Source organism: Lepisma saccharinum, chromosome 15, assembly GCF_977018435.1.
Source record: "Lepisma saccharinum chromosome 15, izLepSacc3.1, whole genome shotgun sequence".
Taxonomy (NCBI): domain Eukaryota; kingdom Metazoa; phylum Arthropoda; class Insecta; order Zygentoma; family Lepismatidae; genus Lepisma; species Lepisma saccharinum.
Genome location: NC_139243.1, coordinates 24,095,011 through 24,108,381, shown reverse-complemented (window position 1 = coordinate 24,108,381; position 13,371 = coordinate 24,095,011). Strand labels below are relative to the sequence as shown.

Here is a 13,371-nt window from a genome sequence, read left to right as displayed (position 1 = left end):
TTTTTTTTTTAAAGCAGAACAAGGAAAAAGGATAACAAGTTCGGACACGGCAGTTGCGGCATGTTAATACCTGACTTTCGTATTAACAAGGAGAACTAACCTCAGTGTAATCAATTTTCAGGCGTGCATGTTACGAGCCGTGCAGAGAGTTAAGTGGCGAGGAAAAAAAGCGCGAAAAATAATTACATGAATGAGAAGTACAAAATGTAGAGTGAAAAAGAAATCATCACCAGAGGATGCAACACTGTTTTCATCCACTGATTGAAGATAATGATGAGTAACAAGTGGTAAGGGCTTTGCTGCAATCCCTTACGATGTGGGGGGAGTCTCATAAATGACGGATGGAGAAAAAAACGTGAATACAATGCGATGTTCTTGATGAAAAATTCTACATTTCAAACACCCACTGACAACGCCAAAGTGCATTTTGTTACTTATTTTCCAACCATAGAGATTACTCATTAGTAGTGACTTGAAAAACTAGTTGGTACGAATCCTTGGAAACATTAAAACTATAATTTTTATTGCATAGTTGACTATTGACTGTGTGAACTTATATATGATAAAGTGAAAATTATGTTCGAGAATATTCGTCAGTTTTAATTATATACATAGATTTTGCCATGCAACACGAATTATTTTTCTTTTATGTACAGTCACGCGCAATAAAATAGGGACAACTACATCCTAAAATACTCAATTCCCTGCAATGTGTTATGCGAATTGCATAACTCTACGGCAACAAGCGAACATCAATAATATCCATAGCAATAGAGCATTTCAGATTCTACGTATATACCTTCTTATTTTTCGCAAAACAAGGCAATTTCTTTCCCAGAACATTGCTTCAGTTTAAAGTTATTGTGTTCTTGCAGCGACCAGCAACAGCTCTTTGTGAATATGAACCCAAATTACTGTGACAGAAATAAAATTATGTGTGGGAATTAATATAATTTTAAAAGGCCATTGATTTCCAAGAGGTGTCATGGCTCCCCTTCCCCAATGTCTCTTGTGAAACGTTTGATTTATGTCAACTTTATGCTCAAACAAGCTAAGCTGTGGACTGGACCTACACTTCAAATTGCGATCCCAACTATTGCGCAGTTTTTCTTTGCTAGTAATTGAACCTGAGACCCCTTTATCCCAATACAAAGGGATAGGCACAGGCATTTCTTATGAAAGTATACAAGCGTTTGAAAGAATACTCAAACAATTTCCTTGGAGAAAACGAACAGAAAATCTCAACGCTGATAACCTCTATAATTGACCCTTGAATTAAACCGAAATGACCACTTTGAATTCAGCTAAATTCATCTGAGAATTTAGCTGAATTGGCCCTTGAATTCAACTGAATCGGCCCTTGAAATCAATTTAATTGGCCCTTGAATTCAACTGAATCGGCCCTTGAAATCAATTTAATTGGCCCTTGAATTCAACTGAATCGGCCCTTGAAATCAATTTAATTGGCCCTTGAATTCAACTGAATCGGCCCTTGAAATCAATTTAATTGGCCCTTGAATTCAACTAAATCGGCCCTTGAAATCAATTTAATTGGCCCTTGAATTCAACTGAATCGGCCCTTGAAATCAATTTAATTGGCCCTTGAATTCAACTGAATCGGCCCTTGAAATCAATTTAATTGGCCCTTGAATTCAACTGAATCGGCCCTTGAATTCAATTTAATTGGCCCTTGAATTCAACTGAATCGGCCCTTGAAATCAATTTAATTGGCCCTTGAATTCAACTGAATCGGCCCTTGAATTCAATTTAATTGGCCCTTGAATTCAACTGAATCGGCCCTTGAATTCAATTTAATTGGCCCTTGAATTCAACTGAATTGGCCCTTGAAATCAATTTAATTGGCCCTTGAATTCAACTAAATCGGCCCTTTGAATTCAATTTAATTGGCCCTTGAATTCAACTGAATCGGCCCTTGAAATCAATTTAATTGGCCCTTGAATTCAACTGAATCGGCGCTTGAAATCAATTTAATTGGCCCTTGAATTCAACTGAATCGGTTCTTCGGCTCCGTCCGAAAGGTACAAAGTACAGACTTGAAGTATGGTCTTGGCGGAAGTGACGTCACCTAGTACAGTTCGAAAGCGCCAAGAACAGAAGGACGCAAGTACGCAGCTCGCAGTGCAGATGGTTGGTGACTAGGTCACATGGTTTCCGCACTCGTTGTTCATTTGTTTAAAATCACGGAGGTAGAAAGCCAACGACACAGGTAGATATACGTTATGGGCGCGCAAGTTCTTGGTTATAGTTCTTCTAATGTGTGGAAATGTATATGTACGAGCATTTGAAAATGCAATGTGATTTCTATTGTGTAAAACCAGTGTTTAAATGTCGAGCAAGACAACGAGTACTCAGTTTTATCTCCTGATCGTATTTGGCGCTGCAGTCGAAGTGCAATTCGAAAGACAACACTTCCAGTCCACGACTTGAAGACCGCACTCCAAAACCATGCTCGGAGGATGCTCGCTTCAAGAACGGTCTTGCACCTTTCGGATACGGCCTTCAATTCAATTTAACCGCGCTTTGAATTCAACTGAATCGGCCCTCGAAATCAATTGAATTGGCCCTTGAATTCAACTTAACAGAATTTGATGTTCTAAGTGTGTGATTGTGGCTACTTTTCACGAGGTAGGACGCACACATTATTCCTTTTAACTCGAATGTTTGCCTGCTCAATCTACAGTATTTCCAGTTTAAAACTTCTACATGTATTCTCCTTACTATAAACGTCACCTCTGTAAAGTACAAGAATTAACGTTTCTCCTCTCAAACCATTCTTTAGTTCAATGCATTTCAGCTCAGAACGTACTACATATCCTTTAGAAAAAAAAATCAGGTGTAATTTGATGTTGCCATATCACCTTTATCAACAACGTTACACGAACTCCCCCCCCCCCCTTCCTCAGGTTGATGAAATTCAACGCCGGTACACGATCGCGTGACCCTAGACCTCGTTATGTCCATACGGCACGCACACGCAGGAAAATGCTCTGCGTTTCGCATACACGGTGACCTTTTTCGAACGAGAGAGCGCTTGACAACAAGCCAGAGGGTACAAGAACTTGGAAACGCACAAAACGCACTTCGCAATCTCCCCTCTGACCTCCTTCTGAACGCTGTTTTATCTTCCGCATCGGCGTAATTACTTGGCAATTGCATGCCACTAGCCGGTGTCGTGTTATTGACGTGGGAAATCAAGAAAATTGAGTGATAACGTTCTGGCAACTCTGTAACGCATACACGCCTTTTCCAGAGGCGTCTCCTGAACGCATGCGGTGCATGCTGCGCATGCGTCAATTGTGTGGAAAAGGACAGCTTGCTCTGCGACGACATTCATGAGCATTTCTACATTCCAATTTCTTCATATAGGAGAAGTATTTATTTTAAACGAGAGCGCTCAACTAAGCTTATATTACATTTCTTGGATCTGAAGTGACGCATGCGTCAATTGTGGGAAAAGAATTATTACTTTCTTTCACTTCAGATCCAAGAAATGTAATATAAGCTTAGTTGGGCGCTCTCGTGTAAAATAAATACTTCTCCTATATGAAGAAATTAGAATGTAGAAATGCTCATTAGTGTCGTCGCAGAGCAAGCTGTTCTTTTTCACACAATTGACGCATGCGCAGCATGCACCGCATGCGTTCAGGAGACGCCTGTGGCCTATTCTCACTATTTTGTGCATTAACATTTTTGCCATGACCAAAAAGCTACCGTATAAAGTGAAAAATCTTATAACATTTCTGAAGGATAGAATCGGCTATATTTCTGTAGCATTTTTCGCAACATTACAAATCAGAAGTGAGCTCTACGTCACGAGTGTAATGGCGGCCGAGTGAGATGTAAACAACGTATCACTTCACATTTTTAAAAGCCGATAACTATTCAACCGAGAGAACCAGAGTTTCCTATTAAATGGTTTTAGGTACAAAGCAATGGCGCTGCTTAAGTACACACTTCATAACATACACAGTACACGTATGGAATATAATTTTAGTTGTTTCAATTGTAAACACCGTGCACTCACCATAGACGGTGTAACTCTGTGTGCCTTTCATGCTATATATTTTATACATTGTAATCGGAAAAGCTAAACGAAATGTCACATGAAATGCTTCCTGGTATAGTACTATCTGGAAGTATTTACGTAGCATTTATGCTAGCAAAAATGTTAAAAGGAAATATTTCCGTCTCAAGCGGGCCGAACACTCAGCGAAAGAAGCCAGACAACAGCATTGCTATTGTGTCCAGTGCCGATTACACAATTTCAAAGTTTCTGCACAACAAATCTGTGTTGCCAACCCTCAAATAATAACCCTGTAACTAGTATAAAACTGACACGTTAGCCCATAATATTTTAAAAGTATCTACTCTTATTATGTAAACGGCCGACACAATTCAACGTATGGCGCACTGAGGGAGCTGACGAGAAGAGAGCTTTATTTCTCGAAAAACTGCTTACTTACAAATTCATTTACGACCGGGTATCAATGGGTTAATACAGAAAATTTTATGTAATTAATCTTCAAACTACTCACAAATTCCATGATATCGGAACTATGCAGACTGACATACCATTAATGAGTGTAGAAGTTAAAGTTTTAAAGTTATAGCATAAAAAGATATGTTAAAAGAAATTCATAATAAATTCGGTGTTGTCTAGATACGTTTCATAAATGGAATGAAAAAATTGAGGTATTTTAACAAAGTCAAGGGTGATTGGCTTACGAAAATGTGTCTAATGCGTATTTTCAAGAATATGTTTGCAGTAATTCTCGAAGCTTTCGTTACGGAGAATGATGAAGAAGTTCTCTCAGGATATCAGCGAGGTGATTTCAGTATAGGCTTCCGAGCTTTCGAGAGCTAACTTCAATCCCTGAAGATGAGAATGACGTCAGCTCTCGAAAGCCTATCCGGAAATCACCTGGCTGATATCCGGAGAGAACTTCTTCAAGAATAGGCTATATTTATACACACAGTTGAGATGTAGGTAAATTTCGAGGATATGTATTTTAGATGCTTTAAATAGTTTTCTTTCTTTTAAGTTAATTGTTATGGATAATATTGAATGATGAATACAGATATATATATATATATATATATATATATATATATATATATATATATATATATATGGATTGTTTGAATTTAATTGTGAAGTCCACTTTGTGCACAGATATGCCAAACGGGACTGGACCTACAGTCTCAAGTGGGCTACGAACCAGTGTGCAATATTCCTCCACCGGTTTTCGAACCCGAAACCTTTGACTACAAGCCTACGACGTTACCACTATCATCTCAAGACGCACCCAGATATATGAAGACACACACATTTTCTATTTAAGATTCAATCCTACTTTAGAAGGATATCTTGACCACTACATTAGAGAGACTCGATTTTACCTGCGTTTATCCGCAATACTAATACAACTGTGTTTATGTGTGTAAGATAAAGGGAGAGACGACCTTTGTGGCGAAGTAGTTAGCATAGCGCATCTCAACATCAGGGGTCCCGCGTTCGAATCCCGGTCTGCGCATGGGTATTCTTCGTAAATGTCCCTTCATCAATTTCATCAACTCATCATCATCTTCGCGATTAGCCAGAAGTAGCAGAAAAGCGAAGTAAAATAAACCAAATCAAAATCCAAAGCGAGAGAGAGAGCGTATTTTGATTCAAGATATGTATTCAGTTGCAAATGCCGCTGTTCACTGCTCACACGTATGCTTTAGAATAATTCAATTGGGTAAGAATAATATTGATCCTCGTTAGAACCTAATACAAACCAACCCTTTTGGATCAATGTAAATTTGAAGGAAAAAAACACTGGGAATATTTTTGTAGAATCAGCAATAATATTTGCAAACAAAATTAAATTGCCCTAGGCAGTAAGATCCATAGGCAACGAACTAATACGCGTATGTAAAAATCAACATTACAATCAATTTAACTTGATGAAATGTACTTGCGCCAGTATATGTCTCCCTTCTCTCAGTTCTGTGTATTTTTATGCGTGTTTACACTTCCCTTTGACACCCCCTAGCACATATAATGCTAAATAAACTTGAAATATTGTTGGCTTGATCTCCGCTCTCTACAGCAGGGTAAAAACATCGGATGTTAGAGTTTATGCGCTGTCCAATGAAAAGCTGCGTGGCTACACATAGCCTTCCTGTATCGGTAAACCTTGTTTCGCTTTCAGATGCAAGCACCGTGTATAATATCTCTCTACATTACATCAAAACAGATGAAAACTTTAGAATCGGATATTTTTTGAACGGGCGATAGTGTGCCAATGCACAAAACAGAATTTAAGTTTCTTTACTTGCTTGCCTCAGTTCGTAGGTCCGATTTACGCACAGAAAGTAACTGGACCTACAGTTTTATGTAGTATTCACCGGGTATCGAACTCGGAACACCTTGATTACAAGGCGATGACGTCACCACTACACCATTGAGGTGGCGTTAAGTTTGTTTACACACACAGACACACACACACACACACACACACACACACACACACACACACACACACACACTAGGACGTACTAAATGGAAATGCATCCTTTCCAAATGTGTGGAGCAAAAATTGAGAAAAATTGGACATATATAAGAACACAAGTATTAGGAAGTACAAAATGAATCGGTAATTTTTTTTTATATATAAAAAAAAGTTTCATATCATCTGATACTCCCACTTACTTATTGTTATTGCTTTCGTAACCTTTAAGACAAACTGTATGGTTGTTATTGTTGCTTGTAACGTTTGGCCTGATTGTGATGACATCAAAATGTGTTGACATTCCTGAATGTACGCACCTTGTTCTGATGGAAATTACAGTGGTATTTTGTTCTTGAAGTAAATAGAAAGCAAGATTATGAATTAATTCTGTGGCGATGTAACGTGTCCTGGAAAGTAATATTTGTTGCGAAAGTGGCATATTATGGAGATAAATATGCTGTATTTGAAGAAGTCCAGTATCGCGAATTGAGTTCCATATAATTTGGATTTGGTTTCTATAAGTAGTGAATAAAATAGAACATCCTGGAATCATGATCTTGTTTTCATTTGTGTATGACTTTAGGTGTTCTTGCTACAAGTGCGTCAAAATGAGCGACCAATTACACATAGCTATAAATACTTTAACCCTAGTATGTTACCATGCATGTGCATTCCAGTACAGCGAGGCTAGCAGTGCTGGCCCACAGCATTACAGTTGCAAAATACTTCTTTTTTTAAACTTGATTTTTTCTAAAATTATTTTATACCATCTCAAAACAATGAACATGTATTCTTCCCAATCCATTCATTTTCCATATGGAAACTATTAGCACCATCTTGTGGTGATTTGACACAACATCTGTGTATTTCGCCAAACAGACGGCCCCAGGGGAAGCAAGACATGAAAATAGGACCAGATGACCTTGAACCAACCAATAACAGGTCAGCGTCTATACACGATACCTTTACCCTCTATGAAATGTAGTCGTAGTACAGTCATGGACACTTCTGGGTTGTAATAATTCTATTCACTGCTTGCTAGAACCCAGAAGTGTCCGTGACTATACAACAGCAAGGTCTACTGCTGTGTCTACCATAGTGTTGCAGGACATCCCCGCTGGCGCAGTGGTAGCGTCGTCGCCTTGCAATCAAGGGGTCCCGGGTTCGATTCCCGTGGAGGCACATAGTGGTTCGGATCCCACTCTTAAATTGTACGTGTAGTCCTTACTGTGTATAGACTAAAAACACCAACTCAATCAATCAATCACAGTGTTGCAAACTGTACGGTTAAATATCTACGTACAGGGATATCTTATACAGTATAATGCCATTGCCAGTGGTCAAGCAGATCAGCGAAGCAGTTTATAAAATTATAATAGCAAGCTTTGGAGCACAGCAGAGACACAAACTATGATTTTCAATAGAAGATTAACGCATTGTAACGGTATGATGATAATCAAACATTGTAAACATTCAGTGCAAAGGACATTTTTATCAAGGGATGACTAATGAGTTCGGAAGTCCAGAGAAAAATTACCTTTCACCTTCAAATAGACACTGATTCGCTTTAGAGGCAGAATGATGCATTATTACATACTCTTCGTTATTTACACAAAGGTGTAGAATTGTGTGACGGTTACCCTTTCCAAAGACACCCAAATGTAAATCTTCCTTCCACGTAGTACGCCCTGGACTGCACTTTGCAGACTAACGAGGCCCTGGTGTCTGGACACGCAGCCAGACTAATACGAGGGTAAGTATGGTGTCGTCCCAATGTGCTTGTGATTGATCCTTCATCCATCCCACCGTATCACCATTCCTCATCATCTTCGCGATTAACCAAAAGTGTCAGAAAAGCGAAGTAAAATAAACTAAATCAGGCTAAACAAAGATGTAGACTCTTGATACACATGTGTAGATGCAAATTACTACCTACAAGCTACTTCTATTATATAAATATCCTACGTGTTATACAACCACAATTACAGTAGAGTTTACCGAAACAGTATAAGTGAAAGGATGCAGCTTTCTTGCTGCAATTGCTGAATTGGAAGATCGGAATCTCCCGTTTCCCTCATCATGCGTAGCTTCAGTTGTAATCAATCGAGGAGCATTATCTACCATTCTCTTCAGATATGCGAATTGGGGATAGATGCGGGTTATTTGAATGGAAACCGAACGACTATGTAATGTACATTCACCGAGAATCAAACCTGAGGCCCCTTTTTACAAGGAGACAGCGTCAGCCACTCGTCTATGCACTCTTAATTTAGGAAAACTAGTATTATGCTGTTTATTACGCCTATATAGAGCACCGTACCTACAGTTTCTCAAAACAGGGTCTTCGATTTATCTAGGCCTAGATTTCTTCCAATTGTCTGTACACTTTTGGGTCCCTCGAATACTACGTTATTTCTTTTGTTACCTTTAATATTCATATTTACATAAAGTAATTACAAAACTGAACATAATAAGTCGGACATAGTGAATTTATACAAAATGTAATACTTACAGAAAATTGAAAACCTGGATTTAGAAAAATTCAGAAAGAATATTACGTTTACTTTAAAAGATAAATAATCTTATCATTATTTCTTTAACATTCCATATTTCCAGGGCCACGACTTAACGAAAAACGTATTAGGGGGCAAAACTAGGAACAACCCTCAAACTAATGTGAATCCTCCCCACATTCTCAACAAGTACATTTGACTATACAGAACTCACAGATTCTTCTATTCACAAAGTTCCAAAGCCAATGACATGCAAAGAATAGAAAAACATCGATTACACTAGACATAAAGGACTTATAATTATGACATCACATCGCAATACCTCATCTTTCCAAAGAAAAAAACTAAATATCCTTGTATAACCGGAAGAGGATCAGTAAAATTTCACAACTGGCTCTGTTTGCCTTCCCCTACACACACGTGCTAACGCCGAGAGCATTCTTAGCGGCAAGACTGAGAAACTGAATAGGACGAAATTAGGCCGATGGACGAAATTTGTACCCCTTACCTTATACGAACATGTTCGTATCACAAGTTCTCTGTAATCGTGTACGAGCGTTATATGTGTTATATGTGTTTACAACTCCATGTTGGAGGTTGTAACTTCAATGTTTAACAAATACTCAATATATTTCCCTCAGGCATAACAGTGTGACTAGAATTAATTGTTTAATTTTGTTCGCTTTAAGATAATTTTGACGCCGCTTCCATTGTTAAAATATACCTAAAGTTCAATGTAATAACATTTTGACACGCGAGTTGTTCCTGGTAAATTTTCAGAATTAAATTCTGAAATCATACTTAAACAAAAAAGAAAATATACCTGAAATACGTCCTCTAATAATACAGTTTTAAAAGTATCAATAAATCTTTGATTAGCATGGTCATTAGCATACAATCGCCCTTTCGGGACGCCTAAACAAAAAGCATTAAAATTTGAAATGTTACTTTTGGACCAGACAGCACAAATTAATCTCTCAACAATTAGGAATTCTGATAAAAACAAAACGATAAAGGTTTGGAACGAGAGACGGAAACAACTTATTTGTTAATAAATTCTTATTATTTTTATCCTTATATAAGATGTAGATTGTAGATTAAAGCAAACAACTCAATTTAAACGACTGGTAAAGTACAATCAGTAATAGCCAAGATATCAAATAGAGATTTGAATTTAGTTATGACTTAAGTAGCGACATCTGGTGAGTAATTAATTTACAATTCTTCCAATAAACTGTCTATAAGATCTATCTAATCTACATATATTAAAGAATGTAGCACATGTTTATGTGCAGTTTTATATACTTGTGTATATATATATTACGGGAGAAAATTTCATGTAGTGGCTGGAGTACATGGTAGCTTGATTGTTCGCTTTCAAGTTTGAAAGTGTTATCTCTTTTCGGAATTCTTTGAGAGAATATGTTGCCGACTCCGTGGCCCTTTGCTTTGAGTGTTACACGCACAATTTCGCTTTCGAAGAAACTGCTTTGGAGTCCCTTTCTTGCGCATTTGCTTTTCTTTGTGTGTGTGTTCCGTCATGATTTTCATTCATTCACCCTCCTTGTCGTTAATAATCTAATTGGATTAAAATATATGTAAAATAAGAAAAATTCAAGTTAGAATTTATTACATTAAGAATTATTATTATAATATATAATAATAATAATAACCCGTGGCTCTGCAGCCCGTACGGGCCTTGACCTATCTCCCGACTGCCAGTCTCCCTTCCACAATCCTATCTAGAGGGGTGGAGATCTTCAACCGGTAATGGGGTGACGTGGGGGTCAGAACGTCGAACCCCTAGCCGTTATAGGAGATATCCGTCACCGGGTTACGCTACTCACTCGTAGCTCCTCAATCTCCTCACGATGGTGGGTTGCCACCGATCCTATATACAGGCCGCAAGACCCAGAGACTGAACCCAGGCGGACTCGAACCCATGCCGTCCCGTAGTCGGAACCCAAAGCACAGCGCCCTGGACCGCGCTGCCACGGAGGAGGACTATTATTATATATTACGGTATATTAAATACACAATCATACATTCACATCTAATTTTCGCCAAATTACTTCACGTATTATTGTAGTTATTATTATTTTGCTAATACTAATATTTGTCTTTTCCTTGGAAAGGAAATTATATATTGTGAGGAACCCCCTCCCTGAATTTTTAGTATGATATTTTACATCGGTTTTCTGACGCTTTTGGATAATCGTGAGGATGAATGGTGATTATATTAAACTGATGAAGTAACATTCACAAAGAACAGCCGTACCAGAGCCTGGACTCGAACCCAGGAACTTCGGTGGCGAGATCAAAAATCGACCGTGAGTTATATTTCCACACATGTCCACGTACATGTAAAAAGATCGATGTACACATGAAAAACACACATATTGCACATATTTTCCAGGCAGACATCAATTTGCATTTGTACTCTTGCATATGACCTAGTTATTGTTTTTTATTCCATCACTTTTAGTTTTCACGGGACAATAATTGATGTTTCTCTTTGTTTAAGTTAATCGCGACGATGGCAATGAGCTGTGATTGGATGACATTTTTGAAGAGATAAATACTAAGGATATAAACGCCATGGACGAGGACTCGAATCCAGAACAGTTACGTGAACACTCAAAAGGTTCTGACAGCGAAACGCACCTTCATTCTTATAAGTAGTGAGAAAACATTCAAGTAAACAATTCACTCTAGATCGGTCATGGCGTGTGGAACACACACACACACACACACTTCAACAACCTCTTAGCAGGCGTTTCAAAAATGACTTTCATGTGAAAACAGTCACGTTGTTAATCTAAACAACCAGCAAAGCAACCGCAACAGAGAGCGTGTCGTTTATCGGACACGCAAAAAAAAAAAATGAACTGCGTATCACTCGTTTGCATTACCTCGTTTCTCCTGCAAGACGATGCATGACCGCATAATCCACTTCTTGCTTAACATCACATTTTCATTACCGTCACTGTCGCACAGGCGAAACCGTGGCGAGAACTGAATATGACAACATGGTACCGTCCCGCGCGCACACTTTTAGACGAGGCAAAGCAGAGCTACAACCTTTACTGTCAACACACTCCCACAGGTGTCCCCCAGAAGACGCGGGACTCGAGATTCCGGTCCCGCGCTACGAGCATGCGCGAACGGAAACTCCCATCGATTGGTTCGCGCCTTTGTGTACGTGAGTTAGACCTGACGAAAAGGAAAAAAAGGGGGGAAATATGTTACGTTCGTTTCTCTTTTTCTCTCTCTCTCTGCTTGGCAGTTCTGGGGCAAGACGGAGGCGCAACATGACAAAGGATTTGCCATTCATTTGTCAGAAGGAGAAATTTCTTCTTAGCACATGGGAATAAACGTAATTGAACTAGCCGGAGGGAAAAATATATCGTGCTATTCTTTTATTTTCTCTCCTCCAAGGTAAACTCTGAACTTGGGTGTGTTTGGACGTGTCGGAAAAGTAGTGACGGGACTCCATTCCATTACAAAATCTACTTTGGGTTTCTTTGATTATTTTTTCTGACCAGAAGCTCACGATTTCTCTCCCGCCAAGCGCATTCTGTTGAACTAAGATTTATTTATTTAAGTTTCATATTATTTACCTTCATGTTGTTACGCGCCCACATAATTTATTAATTCGGTGTTTAATATGTTAATTATAAAAAAATACGTGTGTTATAGTATCGTGTCATTCTTTAGAATGAAGGGATCTGAACCAGTTAATTGATGGGGTGATGTAAACTACTCATCATTCATCCTCTTGATGAGACCACTCGTCATTGACATGACGAGTTATTGCTTGGCATGCGAAAGGTACAAATTACACAAAAGGAATTAAACTACTGAAAAGACAATGGCAACTCGTTGGATTTTGTGAACCGTTGAACCTGTATCATGGCTGGGTGTAGGATAATTACCTGTCTAACTGAAGTCTCTGAGCTGAATGAAAATAGCGAAGTCCTCTGTAAGCTTCTAACTTGTTGACCAAAGCGTGCTTCCACTATCGACCTCCTGTCTTGCTGACCTCCTCTCTCTACCAACTCAATTCCCAAAGTCCAGTCACTTCCCAGCTTGTCTCACCTCTATATTCCCTGGCCATCGAGCTCTTCCTCGATGCCGAATCGCCGAATCGTGTTTATCATAATTGCTACCATGCAAACCGCTGACACCAAACCCAGAAGTATTACCTGCTTCCTGAATACTCAGGAGGTTTGCATGGCACAACACAATGCATTGTAAACATGCCTAAGAGGCTTGAGACAGCTGAGAAAAACAAGTGAATGCCCTGGTCAACATGAAGCGTTCAGAGAGACTTAAAAATA

General features: G+C 38.8%; 1 protein-coding gene across 3 annotated transcripts in view; it reads right to left on the bottom strand.

Moving 5' to 3' along the window:
* Positions 1-12,116, bottom strand: part of unc-13-4A (BAI1 associated protein 3) — a 747,588-nt gene extending 735,472 nt beyond the window's left edge. For all 3 annotated transcript variants that reach the window (XM_083136749.1, XM_083136752.1, XM_083136751.1), the window contains exon 1: positions 11,944-12,116. The gene's annotated coding sequence lies outside the window, so the exon portion shown is untranslated. The remainder of the gene's footprint in view (positions 1-11,943) is intronic.
* Between the last annotated feature and the right edge of the window lie 1,255 nt (positions 12,117-13,371).